The following is a 24,231-nucleotide window of genomic DNA, read 5'->3' as shown; positions in this document are numbered from 1 at the left end:
AAACATGAACGCCACGGACCGCTGGTCCGTGATCAGGGTGAACCGCTTTCCCGCCAGGTAATGGCGCCAGTGCCTGACGGCCTCCACAATGGCCTGGGCCTCCTTCTCCACCGCTGAATGCCGAATTTCGGGGCATTGGAGGGTGCGGGAAAAAAATGCGACGGGCCTGCCCGCCTGGTTAAGTGTGGCGGCCAGGGCGAAATCAGATGCATCGCTTTCCACCTGAAAGGGGATGGATTCGTCAACCGCGTGCATCGTGGCTTTCGCGATGTCGTCTTTCAATTTCTTGAAGGCCAATTGGGCCTCTGGCGTGAGGGGAAAAGTCGTGGACTTGATAAGCGGACGGGCTTTGTCCGCGTAGTTGGGGACCCACTGCGCATAATAGGAGAAGAAGCCTAGGCATCTTCTCAGTGCTTTTGCGCTAGCGGGCAAGGGAAGTTCAGCAAGGGGGCGCATACGGTCTGGATCAGGGCCAATGACCCCGTTTTCCACCACGTATCCCAGGATGGCTAACCGGCGCGTACGGAACACACACTTCTCCCTGTTGTAGGTCAAGTTCAGGCGAGATGCAGTGCGTAAGAAGTTTTGGAGGTTTGTGTCATGGTCCTGCTGATCATGGCCGCAGATGGTGACATTATCCAGGTACGGGAAGGTAGCCCGCAGCCTGTTCTGGTCCACCATTCGGTCCATAGCACGCTGGAAGACCGAGACCCCATTGGTGACACCAAAGGGAACCCTAAGAAAATGATACAAGCGACCATCCGCCTCAAAAGCCATGTATTGTCGGTCCTCTGGGCGAATGGGGAGTTGGTGGTAGGCGGACTTGAGGTCTATGGTGGAGAACACCCGGTACTGCGCAATCTGATTGACCATATCAGATATGCGCGGGAGAGGATACGCATCCAGCTGCGTATATCGGTTAATGGTCTGACTGTAATCAATGACCATCCAGGGTTTGTTCCTGCTCTTGACCACAACAACCTGTGCTCTCCACGGACTAACACTGGGCTGTATGATCCCTTCTTTGAGGAGTCGCTGAACCTCCGATCTGATGAAGATCCGATCCTCAGTGCTGTAACGCCTACTTTTAGTAGCGATGGGCTTGCAGCCTGGTACCAGATTCTGAAATAAAGAGGGTGTGGTGATCTTTAACGTAGAAAGATTGCAGGCGGGGCGCGTTGGGCAATTTGGAGACTGCAGCTGTTCTCCCACTGCCAGCGAAGGGAGTGGCTCACCGTACTGTAGGATCACACTCCTCAAGTGGACCATGAAGTTTAGTCCAAGGAGAATTGGCGCGCAAAGATACAGCAACACAAAGAGCTTGAAACGCTCGTAAATTGTGCCTTGTACTTTCAAGGTTACCACGCAACTCCCTAGCACGGCGACAGACCGGGACCTTGATGCCATAGATATTGTCTGTTTGGCAGGTTGAATCTGGAGTCCACACCTCTTCACAGTGTCAGGGTGGATAAAGCTCTCAGTGCTCCCGCTGTCAAACAGACAATAAAGCACATGATTGTTTACCTGGATATCCATCATTGAACGATCGAGCCTGTGAGGCTTAGCCTGGTCCAGGATGATCGACGCCACCGTTGGTTCGTGAACGCCACTGCAGGCAGCTGAAGTCGATGCTGAGGACCCCTGCTGGTCGCTCGTGGTCATCGTCGACCAACATGGCTACCCCCATGAATCGCACGTGGGTGAGGGCGCCAAACTCAGCGACCCCTGGTGGTCATACTCCTCCGACTCCGTCGACCGTAATGGCATCGTCCTGGACTTGCACGTGGACGAACCCCGCGAGGACTTCGACGACGATGGTGATGATCCCAGCTCCGAAGAGTCGCAGGCCGCACTGCCGTTCCTGGGTTTCGATCTGCACACCTTTGCATAATGACCTTTTTTACCGCATGCGGTGCAGATTACCGCTTTAGCGGGACACTTTTGTCGGGTATGTTTTGCTCCTCCGCAGAAATAGCACCGCGGGCCACATGGGGCTGCAGCCGTCGTCTGGCCCAAATGGGAGCACGCCATAACACAGCACTTCGAGCCCGAGGGGCGAGGAGGGATTTGCGACTGCTCCTGCCACGTTGTCTCCACGTGGTCCTCTGGATATAAGACTAAGCTCTTCGAAGCCGACTCAAGCATTTCAGCTCATTCGATGGCCTGGGTAAGGTTGAGATTACCCTTTTCTAGCAGTTTGAGATGGATGTATGATGACCCGACCCCGGCCACAAACGCATCTCGGGCGAGGTCATACATGCTCTGCTCAGCCGACACAGCTTTGCAGTCACAGCCCCTGGCTAGCTGTAAGAGCTCATTGGCGTAGTCCTCCATGGTTTCGCCTGACTGCCAACGTCGTGTAGCGAGGAGGTAACGAGCGTGTATCTCGTTAGGAGGTTTTGTATAGCGCTTCTTTAGAAGCTCGAGGGCCCTAGGGTAAGTGGTGGCCGCACGGATCGCGAGGTAGACTGTGTCGCTTACCCTCGCATGGAGGACCCGGAGTCTGTCATCATCTGTGGTGACCGCTGCGGAGGCTGCTAGGTAATCTTCGAAACACTTCAGCCAGTGGTCGAAGGTGTTAGAAGCGCCCACCGCACGTGGATCTAGCGTCAGACGCTCTGGCTTGAGGATTTGCTCCATACTCTCCTTTCTTTTTTCCTTCCGTCGAGAGTTTAATTTTAGTTAATAAAATTGATGCACATCAATTTGGACACGAGGCTCGAAGCTTCAGTAAAAGAAGGCTTTTATTAACTAACAATGAAGCTATCAGAACTTTAACACACTATCCCAGACTGAAGGGGTCCCGTCAGAGCAGGGACTCTTATACCTCTCCCAGGAGGCGGAGCCTGACTGGGATGTGCCACAACAGTAACAAACACAGGTGTAACAACCCCACCCTAACCCAACAGCAACAGTAGTACAAACCAACAGTAACCTATATACATCCCTGTAGTACTGGCCAGCCCTGGCTCAGTACTATCCAGTGGGAACCAACGATGGTTCACCACAAGGAGCCATTTGCAGAGTAAAGGTCAAATGACTCAGGGAACCAATTGGGGAGCAGCATGATAGTAGGGTTGAGAAGGGGTGGCGGGGGGGGGAGATCACCCTGGTGAGCTTGTGTTTCTGTTCCAGAACCTTCTCGGGAGCTGACTGGCAGCCATGGGATTGCAAGCCTCTGTATTATAGTTATATGTAAATAAACATTGCAGTTATTATTTACCTAACTGGTGAACAGGAATTATTACATTGGTGGTGAGGATCAAAGATTTTAAAAAGCGGTCCCAACATTGTGAATATAAAGTCACATTGAAGTTCAGTTCAAGTTGAGAAACAGAAAATTGTTTGCAGGTTTGCCTCCATTCGGACGGATATACCATCTTGATGCCTCTGGGGAAGATTGGAGACAATGGGCGGGATTTTACAGCCTTGCCCATCCCGAAACCTGTAAAATCCCACCCAAGGTCAATAATGGACCTTCCCAGGTCCACCCCTCGCCTGCTCTGATTCCCGTGGTGGGCGGGGCGGTAAAATTCTGGCCTATACATAGAACATTTGGACTACTATTTCCAGGCCAACAGAATAGAGGAAGAGGGGAAGAGAAAGGCAATCCCTCTGAGTGCATGTGGGATCCAGGCCTACAACTTAATATGCAGCCTCACATTCCCAAGTGTGCCCAGCTCCAAGTCATTCACTGAGATAGTTGAACTGGTGAAAACACACGATCACCTGGAGCCATCGATAATGTTGCAGCGATTTAAGTTCAACTCAATCGGGAGAGCCCCTGGGGAAACTATTGCAACTTGTATCGCCAAATTGAAACAGATCTCGGAGCACTGCGACTTGGGAGCCACTCTCAATGATATGCTGCATGACCATTTAGTCTGCGGAGTAAATAATGAGGTTGTAATGACTTCAATCAGGCCATTGATGTTGGCCTATTGGAATACGAACTCCCTGATTAAGGAGTCAATTGATCGGCCAATCAGGGAGTCTTTTCCTTGTATTTAACCGGGAGTGTCAGTTCCTCTGGCACTCCCGAAGGTAGACTGTTGACTGATAGCACTCTGTGTACTGCTGTTGGAATTGTAAATAAAGGGATTTTAGTGAGGGGATCCTCTGCCTCCGAAGACTTATTAGAGAGGCCATCCAAAGGAAGCTATTAGCAGAGGCAGATATAAACTTTAAGAAGGTGCTGGCGATGGTGCTGGAGATGCAGTGTGCTGGGAAGACCACACAGAAGCTTCAGAGCATGCAAAATGGTGCAGTTAGTGCAGGAAGCTACAGTCAGCAGGCGGTGCCAATAATGAAATTGTAATTTTAAAATGGGAAGCAAATATATCCACAAACAGAGCAAGAAGATTTAAGAGAGTCAGTTGCCTAGGATTGAAGTAGAGTGTTACCAGTGCAGGAGTAATCACTCTTCTGAAGCCTGCAGGTATAAAGAGGCTGAATTGTTTTTTCTGCCACAGGAAAGGTCACTTAAGGCATCGATGTAAAAGTAAGTCAAGTCTACCCAGTAACAAAGTTAATAATCCATCACAAGTGCATAATATGGAAGAGTCCAGTACTAAAGATTTAAATGTTCACTCATTGTTCAACAAGAAAGTAGGCAAGGAAGCCCCCATGACGTTTGGTAACCGGTAGGCTCTTAAAGATGGAAGTTGTTACAGGAGCCTCTGCCACACTGATAGGGGAACACACATTTCGATATTTACAAGAAGGAGTCCAGCCATTGAGTTTAAGGGGTATCACAGCAAAATTAACAACTTACACAGGGGAAGCCATCAAGACAAAGGTAGCTCCAAGTAATAATAGTATTAGGCCAAGTCTTTTGGGTGGTTATTGGCTCAAGATAATGAAGTTAAACTGGATGGAGATCTTCCAAATTGGGGAAGGGGGATTGATTGCCTGAGTTAATGAAGAAGTACGAGGACGTTTTTGCGATGAGTTAGGTAAAATAAAGGGCCTCCTGGCCCCGTTGTCCTCTTGTCTATGACATCTTTGTCAATTACACCCCCAGCCTCCCTCACCTTTACAGTATACATCTAGTCTTTTATTTTCTTTCTCTTCAGCTCTGATGAAGGGTCACCCAGACTTGAAATGCTGGCTCTATTCTCTCTCCACAGATGCTGTCAGACCTGCTGAGATTTCCCAGCATTTTTCTGTTTTTCTTTCAGATTCCAGCGTCCGCAGTAATTTGCTTCTATATTGAGAATAAGATCATTGAGCTGCTGCTGCAGGAGCTGCAGCAAAGAGTTGTCCACCATGGAAGGCTGCAGCATGGGGAGCTTTACAAGAGGTGGCTGAAGTCATCAGTTGCGGTATTTCATGCAAAGCCAAAAGACCTCACCAGGAGTGAGAAAGTAAATGTGAATCATTCTGAACCCCTTCACAATAACCAAGGGCTGAATTTAATACCTGCGCTGTGGTAGTGGGTGGAATTAAATGGGTCGGCAGGGTGCTGGCTGGGGACTCTGCCACCTTCCCATCTCGACTCAATTAACCCAGCAGCAAGTGAGGGGGTGCACCTCCGCTGCCACAAAACATGTGGTGGGTTGAGTGGCAAATCCCGCTCTCGGTGTCTGATCAAGGCACCCAGCGTCAGGAAGGGTGGGCCCCCTGAGAACCATTCCACTCCCCTTGCTGCTGACCCCTTCTTCCCTTCCCCCCCTGCTCCTCCCCCCATGACTTCCCACCAACCCCTCCCACCATCACTCACCTTTGGCCTGGGATCCAGAATATTCAAGATCAAGTGTGTGTGGTACCAGCATCTCAGTGGGTGAAATTTTCCCCCTGGGGCCCTTGATCCCAGGGAAGGTTCACCGCTGGCACTTATCTGAGTGGCACTTTATTTGATAGCCTTGCTCAAATTAGGTAATGCAGGGCTGTCACAATCTCTCTAGCCTCCATTTAATACTACCCCGGGTGTTCCCTATCACACAAGGATATGTGCTTATTAAATTACATAATGTACGCGGCAGCGTCATGCCCACTTAGGCACATTTCTCTGGTTACAGTTTACAGACATTTCACACAAGTACTTGGAAGGCTCTAATGCACAGAAACAGCAAGAATTGTGACTTCAGTACAACTTCTATTCATGTACAGGGTGATGACTGAGCGACTGCTCTAGGGCATCCTTACACTGAGTTGGAAATGAAAGTCTTCTATGCCGTTGCAGGAAAAGGCAGCTTTTAACATAAGGCAGGCAACCACTTTCAGAAGAGGCCCTGCTATAATGCAAAAATCATAGAATCACAGAATAGTTGCAGCAGAGAAAGAGGCCATTTGGCCATCATATCTGTGTTAGCTCCCTGCAAGAACAAAGCACCTAGTGTCACTCTCTTGCCCCTTTCCCATAGCCCTGCAAATTTTTTTCGTAAGGTATTAATCGAATTTCCTTTAGAAGGCCTTGATTGAACCTGCTTACACCATACTCTCAGGCAGTGCGTTTCCAGTGCTAATCACGCACTGAGTTTTTATAAAATCCTAATTTTGCTGTTGCTTCTTTTGCCATTCTCCTTAACCCGTCCTCTGGTCCCCAAACTTTCTGCCAGCAGAAACATTTTCTCCTCATCTTCTCGAACCACACCCCTCATGATTTTGAACTCCTCTACCTAATCTTCTCTTCTCCAAGGAGAACAGTGTCAGCCTCCCCAATGAATCTGTGTGAATGAAGTTCCTCATCACTGCATCCATTCTCGTGAATCTTTTCTACAGTCATACTCTAATGCTCTTGCATCCTCCTATTGTGACATTGCTTGATGAAAGAGCAAAAACATTGCAAGAACGGAACTGGACAGAGGTGGCTGGAGTTGTGATAGCGTAAGTCCACCTGAAGGAAATTCCATTATTCTTTTACTTTCTCCACCTCCTTATGCAATAATGATGTTGGCGAGAGATTTGAGTTTGATGCTATCTGGAGTGGAGGGTATTGCAATAAATGAATTGGTGCTGAAAGAGGCTATGGAAGGATTCCATGCTGTTTCTTTCAGGAAAATTTTAACTTTCAGGAAGGTTAAAAGGGATGAAATTTAGATATTAGGGCGGCATGGTGGCAGAGGGCGGCACAGTGGTTAGCACTGCTGCCTCACAGCACCAGGGACCCGGGTTCAATTCCAGCCTCGGGTGACTCTCAGTGCAGAGTTTGCATGTTCTCCCTGTGTCTGTGTGGTTTCCTCCGGGTGCTCCGGTTTCCTCCCACACTCCAAAGATGTGCAGGTTAGGTGAATTGGCCATGTGAAATTGCCCCTTAGTGTCCCAAGATGCCTAGGTTAGGGGGATTAGCAGGGTAAATATGTGAGGTTATGGGGATAGGGCCTGGGTAGGATGCCCGGTGGGAGAGTCGATGCATGCTTGATGGGCCAAATGGCCTCCTTCTGCACTGTATTGATTGCCCTTTCAGCTGATTGCCCCTTCTGCTGTCTGGAGCCTTTACTTCCTCATCTAGCAACTCATCCTGCCCATCTTCTGCCCACTCCACCTCTTACTTTGTTAGATGAATGGCCCTGTCAAATATAAAGTGTACAGCAGGGAACTGTTATCCAGGCTACCTTACATGGCAATGGGAACATTCAAAACATTGGAACCTCTGCTTCGGTGACCTTCTGAATGGTTGACCCTAGTGTCAGGGGATTAGCAGGGTAAATGTGTGGGGTGATGCGAACAGGGCCTCGGTGGGATTGTGGTAAAAAAATAAGGGCGGCATGGTAGCACAGTGGTTAGCACTGCTGCTTCACAGCTCCAGGGACCTGGGTTCGAATCCCGGCTCGGGTCGCTGTCTGTGTGGAGTTTGCACATTCTCCCTGTGCCTGCGTGGGTTTCCTCCGGGTGCTCCGGTTTCCTCCCACAGTCCAAAGATGTGCGGGCTAGGTTGATTGGCCATTCTAAATTGCCCCTTAGTGTCCTGGGATGCATAGGTTAGAGGGGTTAGTGGGTAAATATGTAGGGATATGTGGATAGGGCCTGGGTGGGATTGTGGTTGGTGCAGACTCGATGGGCCGAATGGCCTCTTTCTGCATTGTAGGGATTCTATGACTGTTTGAATGGTGACACTAGTGAAAGAATTAACTTACTTATATCACTGCTGTGCTTTATTAGGTGGAGTGCACAGGAATATTAACAATGGATAGTCAAGTTCTTTCAACAGGCTATCCTTCAAGATATACCTTTTCTCAAAGATCTCCGAATGGAAGATTGTTTAGTAATGAAGGCCTGTGATCTATCAGGGAATGGCACTCTCCAGTATAATTTTGTGCAGGTGCTCATACATTAGTGGGTTTTGATGGGCTAATATCTCCTTTGATTCATATCCAGGGCACTCCTCTCTGTAGGAATATGTAAATCAAAATGGTTCTGCCAATCAAACCCTGTACTTTAGGCAAGCCAGCAAGTCAGCAGAAACCAAAGGCCCAAGCTTTCCACTTCCAAACATCCATAGGGAAGATGATCAATTGATATGCCAAGCAAATTAGACATCTGTTATCTGGTGATGCACTGTCAACTGGCTCATGCAAGCTTTGTCCCTGGATGCTCCTTGAAATCTTACAGTGTAGGAATTGAGTGTGTTGTTTATATTCACCATGATGACAACATGGAAAAGACTCAGGACAAGGGTTCAAAACCTTTCTCAGATGACCCCGATGACCTCCCTACTAAACCAGAGCCACCAGAGAGGCCTCACTAAAGTTCAGGAATGTCTGTCAGGTAAGTAAGCAGGAAACCTCTGAGTTGGTGCGATCTGCCTTTCATGCTCTCTTATCGGTCTAGTAAAGCTTTCTGCTACTCCTCCCGCACTTCCAGAGAGGGATTCCAAACAGCAGCATACAGATGTCAGTACAGAGGAAAGTTTTGCGTGACACAATCCCATTAATAGCTAGAAAAGCTATTTTTAAAAATCAGCTGTTGAGCCTGAATTTTAGACTCCCCCCTGCTGGGTTTTCAGACAAGGGGAGTGTGAAATTGCAAGGATGGGATTCCCTCTGGGATCCGTCCACCCTGACCCGGATGTGATTTGACAGTGGGGCAAGGAGGGCCTCAGACGGGAAACCCACCCGTGCCCCTATTAAGGCCCTTACTTAATAGCTACGTAAGGGCCTTTTCTTGCCCAGTCTTACTTTTCAGACAGGCATCTACCAGATAACTGAGGGTGGAAAACATAAGAATTCAATGGCCTCGATCTTGGGCAGGAAGGGCAGGGGGCATCTCTATTGGAAACCCCCTTCTGACTGGAGGCTGCCTCCCCTCACAGACTGAGCACCTCCACCTCTGGATCTTCCCCTACCTATCTGCCAATTACCCACTTGTTCGCCTCCCTCGCCCCCCCCCCCCCCCCCGACTTCCCAGATCTCCCTCCCTCCCCCAAACCTATTCCCCAATTACCCACTTGTTCACCCCGCGACCCCGGGACATCTTGAACCCTTCCCTCTGCGGGACACCTGCCAATTGCCTCGCACTGGTCCCAGGCACAGCACTGTCTCTTCTGGCCACTGCATCGCTGTGCCTGGAGGAGCTCTCCAAGGCAGAAGTAGCTCTCCAAGGCAGGACTTCCTTCCAAGTGTGAGCTGAAATCCTGCCTGCTGCCAGTCAATGCTAATTTGAGCATGAAATGGAAGCCTTGAAAACCATGGATGCATCAGTAAATTAGAAAGTACAGTGAGATATCGCTCATGCTTCTCTTGAGGGGGATATACATGACCATCCAAAAACATTGAGCAAAGGGTTAACTGTAATGAAAGAAACTCAGACAGAAGATAAGTGAGAAATACTTCAGAGGAGCTGTAGTTAAGTTGCACTACTCGAAACTATACTGTTCTATAACCTTGTAAGTAGTTAGCGATAATAAAGGTATTTTGAATGTGTAATGACTTTAATCAGGCAATTGAGGTGGACCTGTTAGAATATGAGCTCCCTAATTAAGGGCCAAATTGATGGATCAATCAGGGAGCCTCTTGCTTTGTATTTAACCAGGAGTGTCAATTCCTCTGGCACTCCTAGTATAAACTGCGAACTGAAAGCACCCTGTATGCTGTTGTCAGACTTGTAAATAAAGGGATTTTGGTGAAGGGACATCTGCCTCCGAGGATTTATTACAAAATGAAATACCATTGCCTCCCACGAGATCTCTTCTGGAGTAAGCAGCTAATGAATCCTGATACAAACCTACAAGAACAGAAAAAGCACCAGAGTGATATCAGCGTAAAGTTGGTGGTTTGGATCTGGCTTCCAGACAAATTCACGCCTTCACAAATATGAAATCCGTTGGATAATAGAGAGAGGGATCATCGCTCTTCCTAGAACTGGCAAGTTTCAGAGATTTATCCCACAAACAGCTTTGTCAATGTTCTCTGTTGCAAGGAAGTATTATGCAATAGATTGAAAATTGTGTTCCTGGGATGCCTAAAAGTAAAAGGCCTCTGAATTTGGCAGTGGGACTCAATGCTGATTTCGCTAAATTGGTATGCTTTGTATTCCTTTTACACTTGATAAACAGGTGTAATGCATGACAATTTCTAACCCTCAAGTCTTAAAAGAATTTTCAGAGTGATATGTAGGCCATCAGATAACAAAATTATGGAATGAGATCCTCATAATTAACATTCTCAGAAACAACACAAGGGCTCGGTTATGATGTTGTATCATAACATCATGCACCACGCCTGTGAATTCCACAACTCTGGATGGTTGAAGGTTGGCAAGGTTAAGGCCTCTGGGCTAGGTTCAGCACATGTACTGGTCTGCCCCTTCTTCAACCTTCTCTCTGCAGTCAGCTAGAAGGTCAAGAACAACATGACAGATTCACTGTCTCTGCAAATATGAGCCTCTGCTTGCTGGGCACATCTACTGGGAACTAAATCCCTCTGAAGGATGCAGTCTACTGCAACTATTACAACGCATCATTTCTGGTGGCATCACTGACCTTCCCCACGCTAAATGTTTGCATGAAACACCTCTGAGAGATGTCAGTCTGAGGGGGTGATGTATGAATTTGGCTTGAAGCTGAGGAAATACTGAGTTTTCTGGATTCAAATCCTGAAAGTCGCACAAATAAGACACCTTCCACAGAAATCCACGTTATTCTTCAGGAAAGTCAAAATAAAGCCATAAATGAATAACCTGCTAGCTCTTCACATAAGACAATACCCTGAGACCTACAGAGTTTGTCACCACATTTGTATGATCCATGATACTTTGACCCGATTAAATCTAGGTTGCATTGCCAAATTGACTTTAAGTATCCCTGTCATGTTCTAAAAGAACCTCAAGCCATATGCTGCAATCGTCAAGACAAAGAGGTGTTTATCTGTCAATGAATCAGGCAATGAAGATATACTTACACAGTCACTGGGGACAATAGTTAATTTGTTACTTTGTTCCAGGCTTCATATGAGCATCCGTATAGATTAATGTTGACCTGTGCAGGGGAAACTGGGCTAAAAAAAAATAAGTTATTGCAAAGATGTGGACCAGTGTTGCGGATTTTTATTGCTTTTTCTTATTTGTGAGCATGTTTCATGAAACAAATAAATTCTGATTATAAGTGTCACTCTTTGTATTTGCTTTCTGTTCTCTTGCTAGCGTGTGATTAAATATTGTACAGTACGGGTACAATTATGAATTTTAAAAATGGGGACCACTGACAGGAATGCTCAGCATTGCTGAACTGGAGGAAATGTCAAAGCAGATTCAAAGTTTCTAATAGCTGCCTTGTTCCCACCACGTCCACAATTGTGCTGACTGTAGCAATATATTTCTCCACGGGCGGGATTTTCCGGCCACGCTCGTCCCGAAACCGGAAAATCCCACCCGAGGTCAACGGACCTTTCCATTGCCTGGCCCTCGCCCGTTATGATTCCCGTGGCGGGCGGAATGGGAAAATCCGCCCCCATAGGTTTCATGTGACAAGTTGTACAGTGAACTGATCAAATAGGTTTCAAAAATCAGAGTTTTTTTTTACTAATTTCATTTGGATGAGATTTTGTTTTAACTTATATCATGTAATTGTTATGAAGTTACATTCAGCCTACAAAAAGGTTAACTCCCAGAGAAGCTGTCAGGGACATGAGAACACAAGGCATCTAAGAATTGTGTTTTCCCAAATACTAGCTCCATTTATGACAGTAGGGGTGATTTGACACCTCCGACACATATGTTGGTGCCATTAAAACAAAATCACAGGAGACACTCAGCAGGTCAGGCAGCATTTGTTGAGGGAACAAAAATCAGTCAAACTTTTGGATTTTAAACCCTTGCTCAGAACTGGCCTGGAGGGATGCAACATTAGTACCTATAATTGTATTCATCGGGCAGCCAGTAGGGGGTCATAACTAAACGGGTACTGTAGTTGTCATCCCACCCTAAACAGCAAGAATTCTTGTGCAATTTGGTCAATTTGATTGGCAGCTCAGTGAACCAAGCCCTTGTGCAGCACAGTAGCACAGTGGTTAGCACTGCTGCCTCACAGCGCCAGGGAGCCAGGTTTGACAACCAGCTTGGGTCACTCTCCCCATGTCTGGGCGCTCCGGTTTCCTCCCACAGTTCAAAGGTGTGCAGGTCAGGTGGATTGGCTGTGCTAAATTGCCCCTTAGTGTCAGGAGTACTAGGGTCTGGGTGGGTCGGTGCAGACTCGATGGGCCGAATGGCTTCCTTCTGCACTGTATGATTCTATGATTTTGGCAGAAGAGCTGAGGGAAATTTGGAGGTACTTGTACGTTGCTTTCTGTCTCTGAAAGAGGCAGAATTCAGCTGATTTCAGTACAGAACTTCAGAAAAATCTCATTTTCTAAAGTTGTTGCCAGTCAGCTCAGACATTCTTGACTTGTTAGGTCTGTAGCAGAGGACAACGTTACATATTTTGTTATGTTCCACAAGGAATGACAGCTTGATTCTTGCTGTGAAAACTGCATTCTGTTCATTGACATTATACAAATAAAATAAATCATTTTGTTGGTTTTTAATTGGCCTTGGCCTCATTAATTGTACACATAAATCTGTGCTGACACTCCTGTGCATTACTGAATGAGTGCTGCGTTGTCAAGCGTGCCTTCTTTCAGATGAGATGTTAAATTGAGACCTTGGGCCCTATTTTACCATTTTTGATTCCAAGTGCTGGACAGACTTGAAACTGGGAGTGTTCCAGATCCGACTTTTAGACCCGTTCTCAGGTGCCCCCCCGCATATGCACTCTACCTGCAAAAATATCAGCGAATCTGAATCGCGCTGCACAAGCTTAACCTGCCCGAAACCTTGCATCTCCGATCGGCACATGCGCAGAAAACAAATGATAGAATGCTGCTGTCCTGCCACATCCCTCCCCGGCTGGATAGTGCCTCCCCCCGGCCCCCACAGACATTGCCCCACTCCCACTACATTACAGGCCCCCTTATCTCCCTACCCCCTCCGCCACCCAGACCGATCATGGGGCCCTCCCCCCTCCCCCCCCACTGATCACAGGCAGAGTGGCAGCGGACCTCCTTTCAACGACCCCCCACCACCGATCTCAAACAGAGCCGTCGGACGCTCGGTACTTAACTCCTCACTAACCTTCACTGATGGAGCGCCCGAATCGGACTTCTATGGAGCATGTCTGTTTTGCGCCGATTCCGGATGGGTGAACACGGTGGTAAAGGGGGAAGTGCCGGTAAAGTTGGGCGTGCAGCCAATTAAGTCAATTTAAATGCATGCAAATGCATGCGCGGTCCTGATCACGGCCATTTTAGGGCGTTGGTAAAGGGGAACTGGCACAGAGGCGGGCACAGATTGCGCCTGACTTTACCAAGTTTTCGCGCCAAAAGGCGGGTGCAACACGATGGTAACATCGGGTCCCTTGTCTGCTCCCTCAGGTGGGTGAAAAGTATCCTATGATACTATTTCAATGAAGAGGATGGGAGGTATCAGTGATGCCCTGATCCAATATTTATCCTTCAATCAACTGCCGAAAAGCAGATTGTCTGGTCATTTTCACATTACCCTTTGTGGGAGCTTACTTTGTGCTGCTTGACTGTGAAGTTCTTTGGGATTCCCTGAGGTCGTGAAAGGCAGTATAGGAATGACAGGCTTCCTTTAAGCTCATTAGAACATTTTACAGTACATTCTTCAAAAGATCAATGAAACACGTGTTGTGGCACATTTAATATCACAGCAATCAATTAACCCAAAGGGTCTTATTGTTATGGGTCATGTAGTCAGAGTGACCAGAGACAAGGGCCAGAACTCTCTAACCTCGTCTGCAACTCAGATTCCCTGGTCCCTCTGCCGTGAACGGAGGTTTGGTTGAACGCCAAATTCTCCTTTCCTGTTGGCAGCAATAGCAGGGCATGAAAAACTGGCGAATTTCAGCCAATGTATCTGAGAGAATATCTAGCACAGCCGCAAAAAACTTACTGAGATGTTTGAGCCACATTCACATCTGCTTTATGAGTTGTGACGACAAGAGTGTCAAATTCTTTGGAAATGAAACAGAACCAGTGGTTCCATTCATGCAGATATATGGGAACACCACCACCTGCAAATCCCCCTCCAAGCCACTCACCATCCTGACTTGGAAATATATCGCCGTTCCTTCGCAGTCGCTGGAACTGGAAGTCCCTCCCTAACGGCATTGTGGGGCAACCCACAGCAATTGGACTGCAGCGATTCAACAAGGCAGCTCATCGCCATCTTCTTAAGGGCAAATAGGGATGGGGGGCAATAAATGCTGGTCAGCCAGCGATGCCCATGTCCCACGAATGAGTAAAAAAAATCTGCAAGGATGTGCAGTTGTACAGAACTTATCCTAAATTGATTTAATATTGACTAAAGTCTCTTGTCAATCATAGTCAAAGAGTTCCATTTGACAATTGCCACTGAATACTGGTACTGGCCCCTTCCAGTGCTCTTAATGACCTGCAAGTCAGAACAGAATACTATGTTGATCTGTTATCTGACCAAACAGACCACAGTAATGACCTGTACACACAGATGTTAGAAAGACCAGTGGTGTATGATTCACAGCTCAAAGATTTTTATGAATTAATTCCCTGGAAGAAACTGGGCTTCACATTGCCATTGCCTGGCCAATGAATGGACAACAGGCGAGGATGATATTCATGCCAAATTCTTAAAAGTTGCTCCAGAAGAGGGAATGGAAATGACAAGTGACTTTCACATTATTTTCAGGAACAACTGACTTCTCTTGGAGCTGGGGAAATGCAACTCTGTTTGAGGCATGAAAACCCTTGGTTTCTATCCACAAGAAGATATCCCAGTGACTCTAGGAACACTAAGGAATCTCATTGATGTCAGTGGCTTCTAGTACAATGTTCCATTCTTTTAGGACACTCACATGAGGCATTTTAAAGCTAGTTTTTGTCTGCTTCCTCACCCATGAAACGCCTTGTGACTTTTTATGATGTTAGATTTACATTTTACTATGGATGCTCTATAAATGTAAGTTAGTGATTTTTAAAAAAAACATTGATTTCCATTTTTACTTTCAGCATCAAAAATGTGGAAAACCTGTGGTGAAAGAAGGCTGCAAGATCAGGTAAATTCAAAGAAAATCAGGTTCTATTTTGAACATCAAGAAAACAAATAGACTCATTCCCAATTACGCACAATTATTTATGGGCAGAATCACTACTTCATGGGCCTCAGTGACAGTTTTGAACATTGTGTTGAGTTTTCTTGCTTCTCCTTACAATTTTTGTCATTCCATACAACTCATGATTGGTCAGCCTTTTCATGATAACCTCAAGAGCATACTTTGTTTTTGCTTCAGTCAAACAGTAAGAGAGAATGTTGTTAAAAAATAACAATTTGTATTTACATAATGATATTAGTGATCTCAGGATGCCCCAAAGTATGTCACAGCCAATTCAGTACTTCTTGAAATATAGCCACAGGGATGAGATCTTGTGGCGCAGTGGTAGTGTTCCAGCCTCTAAATGTGGAGGCTCTAAGTGCAAGCTTCTGACACTACTGTGCCTTTAAGAAATGTATTTTAACCATGTTTCTTTGCAGTTCTTTTAAGAGGGCCTGGCCTTTTGTGCTTGTTGCCGTGCTGTCTGTACCGGTATCTTTTATGCTTGCTGTAGCAGGATAATTGCAGCAATGTTTATATTTAATTTGGGCCTAATGCAATGTCCTGGAGTTTATGACCCTTTTGAATTGTCTGGTTTGCAACTGTTGATACTGCTGAAACAGCTTTAAGATTAAGAATACTTTAAGATATTGTTGAAACTGCTTTAAGATTAACTACTTTAAGATTAATAGCCAGAAATGTTAACAAGCAAATGTACAAAAAATGTTTTCACTTCTAAAACATGACACAGGATACTAGCCTCCAGGAGTGCATACATGATGTCTGTTACTTGCATATGTCATAGTCTCAATCCAGATACTTGAGCGCAAGACTTTGGCTGACACTCCAGTGTAGTAATGCAGGAGTCCTGCACTGCCCTTGATGCCAGCTCATTCAAACATGGTGTTCTGTCCTCGCAGGTGGATGTGAAAGACTGCATGATACTATTCGAAGAAAAGCAAAGATGTTCTCCCATGTGAACTGACCAATATTTATCCCTTCACCAACATCATTTTAAAAAATCTGACCATTATCACATTGTTGTTCGTGGGACATTGTGTAAAATTGGCTACAGTGTTTCTTACGTTATAGATGTGACTCCTCCTTGTACCATGAGCTAAGAGAGCATTGGCAATGATGGACTTCTGTTGGATTGGTACAGAATTATACTTGGCAAAATATTGCAGTGGTTTGCTATTGCCTTCTGCAGCCTGGCTGATCAGGAAACTCTTCCACCCTTACCACTTGCCATCAGGCATATTGGAAGGATTTATAGGCTGATAATCAACTGGTTTGACCACGTTATGAATGCATCTTGCATGACTATCAAGTCCTGAAGTAGGACTTGTTGTGATCCAGATTAGAAGCTCCAAGTTGTTTTACAACCTAGACCACAAGTTTTACACTTCGAATTTGGCATGGGTGAGCATAAGATGTTTCACTCCAGGTATGATTCAAGTGATCCACTAGAGAGTTTTTATCGAACAAAGTTTATTTAAGAACACAGTTAATATAGAATTTAAAAATTAGCATACCCTTTACCAATTACAAAAAACAACAACAATGAAATTGTATAAACTTTAACAGCTCAATGTACTGTTCCAACCAAACAAACATTCTTACAAACATACAAACATGTCCTATGTTTAGTAGAGAAAATGAGTATGCCCACGTGATGCTGGATCTTGCAGCTTTCCAACCCCTTCTGTGGTTTACTCCTTTGGATGGTGAGTTGAAAACATTGTGGCCTTCCGACCCTGGAACTTTCAGCACACTTCAAGAGACAGGGGCACTCTTTACCTCTAGTTACTAGCTAGTCAGCCACCAAGAGCTAAATCTCCAATACCAAGGAGAGAGACACAAACACTGTCTTCAGTCTGGATTCCAAACAGCTTCGAACGAGCCAAACTGAGAGTAACTCTTGTATTTCCCTATGAAGGAACCACTTGACCTCGACCTGTCAATCAGTTGCAAACCAGACAATACAAAAGGATCATAAACTCCAGGACATTGCATTAGGCCTAAATTAAATATAAACATTGCTGCAATTATTCTGCTATAGCAACCATAAAAGATACCAATACAGACCATATGGCAACAAGCACAAAATGCCAGGCCCTCTTAAAAGAACTGCAAAGAGACATTATTAAAATACATTTCTTAAAGACACAGCAACATCACAGGCTTGAACCTAGAGCCTCTACATTTAGAGGTAGAAATACTATACTGCCACAAGACCTCATCCCTGTGACTATATTTCAAGAAGTACTGAATTGGCTGTAACATACTTTGGGGCATCCTGAGATCACTAATATCACTATATAAATGCAAGTTGTTCTTTCTTTAGCCGTTTCTAACAAAATAGTTACTGATCTGTAAAGTTGAAACTATTGTATATTTCCAGAACTATAGGTTTTAGTTTGAAAAATGTAAGGGAAAGGTTGCAACCATACAATGACGGCATTAGTGCACTGCAAATCAGACCATGTTGCCTGATACTTCTTGAAGGGATGGGATGGTTTGTCCATTTGCTTATATGTAACTATGCCATGATCTGACTCCACTATCCCAGATTGAGGATTATTATGTGTGCATGGCAAGCCCCTGGCAGCATTCCTACCAGTAAGTAGAAGGTCACCAGTGGTCTCGAGAAAAGCTGGGACTGCTGCATGCGGAGAACTGCTGCAGCACGCAAAGAGGCACGAAAATTTCAAAGTCCCATGGATAAAAGAGGCATGCAGTTTTAAAACTGAAATAAAAGAATATGGCAGAATTGAAGGAATGAATGGCCAGAAGGTGCCTATAACCCTCCCAAAAGGGGCATGAAAAAAGCACAGGGATAACTTGCACTGCTTTAAAGGTGGTCCCTAGGAATGGCAGAAAGAATGATGGAAATTGGATAGTTTGCCAGCCCCTTCACTGCCTCCGCTATAACCTATAAATGGTGGGCAAGGTTGGGGCATCCAGTGGTTATTATGATAGGTGTCAGAGGCGGGAATATCCAGTGTAGGGTGAGGGAGCACGACTCCATGCTGTTTCTGCTAATATTCAATCTGGGATAACAGGAAATTCTGGGCAAATGCATAATTGACTTGTTTATAAAGATCATTTGAGTAGCATTTCTGTGATCATCCTAACCCATGATAAAATGAATGTTACAAAGATAATTTCACTACACTCATGATGTGTGTAACTAATGGTGAATGAGCCTTGACAACATCATGGTTGTAATGTTCCAGAACTTGCTGCACTTGTAGCTAAACTGTTCCAGTACAGCTACGCTTCTGGCATCTACCCCAAAATTGCCCATATATGTCATGTCCACAAAAAGCAAACATGCAATTCAATCAATTACCATCCAATTAGACTACTCTCGATCATCATCGAAGTGATGAAGTTGTCATTGACAGGGCTGTCAATGGGATGTACACAGCAACATACAGCTCACCAATGCTCAATTTGGGTTCTTCCAGGGCCACTCTGCTCCTGACCTCATTACAGCCTTGGTCCAAACAAAAAGAGCGAGGTGAATTTCACAGGTGCTGTGAGAATAACTGCTCTTGACGTCAAGGCAGCATTTCACTGAGTGTGGCATCAAGAGACTGAGGAATATTGAAGTCAATAGGAACCAAAGGGGAAATTCTTCACTGACTGGAGTCATACCTGGCACGAAGGAGGATGGTTGTGGTTAATGAAGTCCAGTCACCTCAGTCCCAGGACATTGCAGAAATCTCTCAGGTTAGTGTCCTGGGATCAACCATCTTCAGCTGCTCCATCAATGACCATCCCTCCATCATGAAGTCAGAAAATGGGGATGCTGACTGATGGTCACACAGTATTCAGTTCCAGTTCTAGTTTATGACATTTAAGTACTGAAGGAAGACCTGGACAACATTTAGGTTTGAACTGATAAATGGCATGTAAAATTCGCACTGCACAAGTGCCAGGTAATGATAATCTCCAACAAAAGAGATTCTAACCATCTTTCCTGGACATTCAATGGCATTATCATCATTGAATCCCCCAACATCAACATCCTGTTCCTGAACTGAAACTGAACTGGACCAGCCGTGTAAATACTGTGGCTACAACAGTAGGTCAGAGACTGGGATTTTGTGGCAATAACTCTTCTACCAAAGTCTGGCCATCATCTACAAGGTACAAATTAGGAGTTTGATGGAATATTCACCACTTGCCTGGATGAGCAAAACTCCTGTAACACTCAAGAAGCTCAATGCCATCTAAGACAAAGCATCCTGCTTGATTGGCACCTCATCCACCACCTTAAACATTCACTCTCTACACCACTCTTGCACAGTGGCAGCAGGTGTAGGCATCTATAAGATTCATGGCAGCAGGTCACCAAGCCTCCTTGGACAGCACCTTCCAGACCCACACCCCTATCACTTAGAAAACCAAAGGCAGAAGTCGCATGACAACACCACCACTTGCAAGTTCCTCTCCAAGCGACACAGCATCCTGACTGGGAACTATATTCTTAAACTCCAATGGCAAGTTGGCACTAAAGAAACCAAATCTTGACTTCTTCCAGAAAGAGCTTTATTCCCAATGACATAAAACTCCCCCTCCCATTACACCTGCTTACCCTTCATACTTTTTTGAGTACATCAAGGGATGGGACACCCATGTCCCATGAATGAATTTTTAAAAATCAAATGATATATCGAAAATAATTAACAAATCAACCCATTGAAGAGGCCAATTCAATCAATTAATAGTACTGAGGGGTAGTGTAACTAATGAAAAGATTAAAGGAAACTTGTCAAAATTAAAATGTCACCTCGGGGGTCAGTGATGTACCCCAGACCTTGTGGTAGCCACCGGTCATGGAAAGTCTCAGGCATGCTGGTGGACACCATGCGTTCTCTCTCAAGGACACCTGGTGGCAAACATGGCTGCAGAAGGGGGCCAGACAGTCGGGCCAAATGACCCCCTCAATTGCCCACTGCCTGGACTTGTTGATGGCCAGTTTGGCCAGGCCCAGAAGCTTGCTTATAAGGAGGTCCTCCTCCCTTCTTGTGCCCCCTCTGCATGGGGCCGAAGTGCAACAAAAATTAAGAAAAGCCCTTTAAAAATATTAAAGTGGGGCTGTAGCCTAATGTATCTAACATAGACATGGTCCGTGGACTCCGCAAGGCCGCATAAGAATAGGCCGTCCTTCCCCTTTAAATCTAATAACACATGAGGCTGACAGAGCATGTGCTTATGTATGCTTCCATATCTAGTTTTTCCTGGAACAGGTCACAGGAGCTGTAGCTTGTGGGGCACCACTCCACAACAAGCATGCCTGATTAGGAGCCTCTTCTGCTCTTACCAGAGACATATTGGGCAGTTTTACAAGTTGATAATCAACCTGTTTTGGCCACATTAGACAGACATCTTCCTTGGCCATCAGGTTCTGAAATGGGATGTGAACCAGGGACTTCTGGTTCAGAGGCAGGGGCATTACCCAGTGTACCACGAGGTTTCCCCTGGATACCCTTTATACTCTTTTGTGCATACAACTTAAATAAATTAAGCAGTCAAATGGTTTGGGAAGGATCTCCAACCTCCCCCCTCCAACAGTAACCCCACCCCCCTGCAGTCCCGACTCCCCCAGCAGGCTGACCCACCCCCCCAAGCCCACCTTGATCACTGGCCTCCCTCCTTCCTGGACCGATCCGACTACAGAGTGGCAGCGGGACCCCCCCACTCCCACCGATCACCCATTCGGCCCCGCCCCATCAGGCCCTGCCTCTTGGCCCCACCCCCAATAGGCCCCACACCTTGGCACTGCCCCATGCCCGATGGTCAGTGCCAAATTGCCCCCTGGGCATTGGCGCTTTGCCTCTTGGGCAGTGTCGGGGCACAGGCTGGCACTACCAGGGTGCCCATGCCCGGGGGCATCACCGCCCCATTGCCCCCCTTTACACCAGCTGGATTGGGTCGCTAGTTCCCCGAAAGTGGGGAGCTAGTGTGGTCCAGAAATCAGCAGAGCAGACGCCACTGAAAGTCCGGCCCTGGGAGAGGCAAGCGGGGCACGAACGCTTGCGCAAACCCCGCGAACTGGCCACCACAGAATTCTCCTGGCCTGCTGCACTAAACAATTAGTGTAGCAGGATGGGAGAATTGCAGCCGCAATATTTCATAAAGTTAATTCTGTTCCTATCTGAACTCTGTGCCAAAATACCATAGTAAGAAGTCTCACAACTCCAGGTTAAAATCCAACAGTTTTATTTGGCAGCACTAGCTTTCGTAGCCCCAAGCTCCTTCTTCAGGTGAGTGAGGACTCGTGTTCACAAACAGGGCATATAAAGACACAAACTCAATTTACAAGATAATGGTTGGAATGCAAGTCTTTACAGGTAATCAAGTCTTAAAGATACAGACAATGTGAGCGGAGAGAGGGTTAAGCACAGGTTAAAGAGATGTGTATTGTCTCCAGCCAGGACAGTTAGTGAGATTTTGCAAGCCCAGGCAAGTCGTGGGGGTTACAGATAGTGTGACATGAACCCAAGATCGCGGTTGAGGCCGTCCTCATGTGTGTGGAACTTGGCTATCAGTTTCTGCTCAGCGAATTTGGAATTTGGCGACAAGGGGATTTTCATAGTAACTTCATTGCAGTGTTAATATAAGCCTACTTGTGACAATAAATAAACAAATAAACCTACTTACAGCACTTGTTCTGCAGCAGTCAAGGAAGCTTCTCACCACCACCTTCTCAAAGGCAATTAGTGATGGGCAATGGATGCAAGCTTGCCAACAATACTCATACCCCATGAAAGAGCAAAAGAACATGGGTTTAGTGGGGTACTTGTAAAATTAATCACAAAAGTAACTTCTGGCACTGTATTATTTAGCAACTGATGATTCTAGGTTACTCAAAGCTGACAGAGATGAAAATCAGTTACATAAATTTGGTTTTTTTTCTTTTTCCAAACTAATTATATTTCTAAAATGTATCTAGTATTTAGTAAACAAGCAAACAAAACAGTTTATATCAGAAAGGAAATCCAAATGTGAAATTGTCAGCAAACCTGTAATTGAAATGTTTGTGACGAATGCTGTTCCCAATTGCATCAATACCTCTTTAAGTAGTGGGCTTGGCCACAATTTGTCATAGAGTATCAATGTTTTATTAACAGATAGAAAATAACAAGTAAGCTCAGAATCATTTTCCAGGAACTACAAGTATTTGCTACTTAGCAAATGTTATTAGTATTTGGTATTTGGCCAGCAAGCATGGCACAGTGCATGGTGGATAGCACTTCTGCCTCACAGTGCCAGGGACCCGGGTTCAATTCCAGCCTTGGGTGGCTGTCTGTGTGGAATTTGCACGTTCTCCCTGTGTCTGTGTGGGTTTCCTCCAGGTGCTCGGGTTTCCTCCCACAGTCTGAAAGACATGGTGGTTAGGTGCATTGGCCATGCTAAATTGCCCCTTAGTGTCAGGGGGATTGGCAGAGTAAATATGTGGGGTTACGGGGATAGGGCCTGGGTGGGATTGTGGTTGGTGCAGGCTCAATGGGCCAAACGGCCTCCTTCTGCACTGTAAGGGATTCTATGATTTGATCAGCAAGTTTGCTGACTGCAAATTCGCTGCTGTGTTTTCTGCGTTGCAACAAAAAGTACTTGTTGGGTTGTAAAGTGCTTTGAGGAGTCCAGTGGTTGTGAAAAGCTCTATAGAAATGCATGTCTGCTTATCCACCGCTTTGAACATGAGATTGAGCTGCATTGTCCAGGCTTGCTTGAGTCTTTGCTATTTTCCTACAACGTTCGCGTTGTGGACCGTGAGAATTCGGGGTGGGGGTAGAGCACCTTCCAATGCTGTGGTGCCCTTGCTTATGTTTTTGCGTAATATTAAAACCTGTACCGGCTACTGCGATGTCCACCAAAACAGTGAAAGTTGCTTTAAACAATCACTACTATCACTGGCGCAAAATGTCTTACCACCTTACACAGTAGACTTGGCAACATTTTATTATTAAGAGGATCAATGTTTTATATATAAAATAAAAAGTAAATTTATAGTAATTTTCCAAGAGTTACAGACATTTGGAAAATCACACCAGGGGAGAGAGAGAAAATGCAAAGGAACTCCTGAATCATCACCTCAAGTCACATGACAAATTGCATGACTCAGACACGATTGGGACAGGGCCTGGCTTTTCATCCTATATAATGATGAAGCATTAGAGAGTTGTATATCCAATTTCCAGATAACACTGAGTTGGGAGGCACAGTAAGTTATGTTGTTGAGAGCAGCAGGTTACAAAGGCATTGCACATTCTAAGTGAGTGAGAAAATCAATAGCAGAGCGACATCAATTAGGGGAGGTTTGAGGCTCTGGATCCAAGAAGGACAAATCTGAATAATCTTATTGGTGAGAAATCATAGAAATCATAGAAATCATAGAAACCCTACAGTGCAGAAGGAGGCCATTCGGCCCATCGAGTCTGCACCGACCACAATCCCACCCAGGCCCTACCCCCACATATTTACCCACTAATCCCGCTAACCTACGCATCTCAGGACTCTAAGGGACAATTTTTAACCTGGCCAATCAACCTAACCCTAACCTAACCCTAACCTAACCTAAATGTTGAACTGTGAAGGAGCAAAGGATTTGACTGTTCATATATACAAATCACTAAAAACACAATTGTACAAAA

Source organism: Mustelus asterias, chromosome 9 (genome assembly GCF_964213995.1).
Source record: "Mustelus asterias chromosome 9, sMusAst1.hap1.1, whole genome shotgun sequence".
Taxonomy (NCBI): domain Eukaryota; kingdom Metazoa; phylum Chordata; class Chondrichthyes; order Carcharhiniformes; family Triakidae; genus Mustelus; species Mustelus asterias.
The sequence above is the reverse complement of the archived record's forward strand: the minus strand, read 5'-3'. Positions refer to the sequence as shown.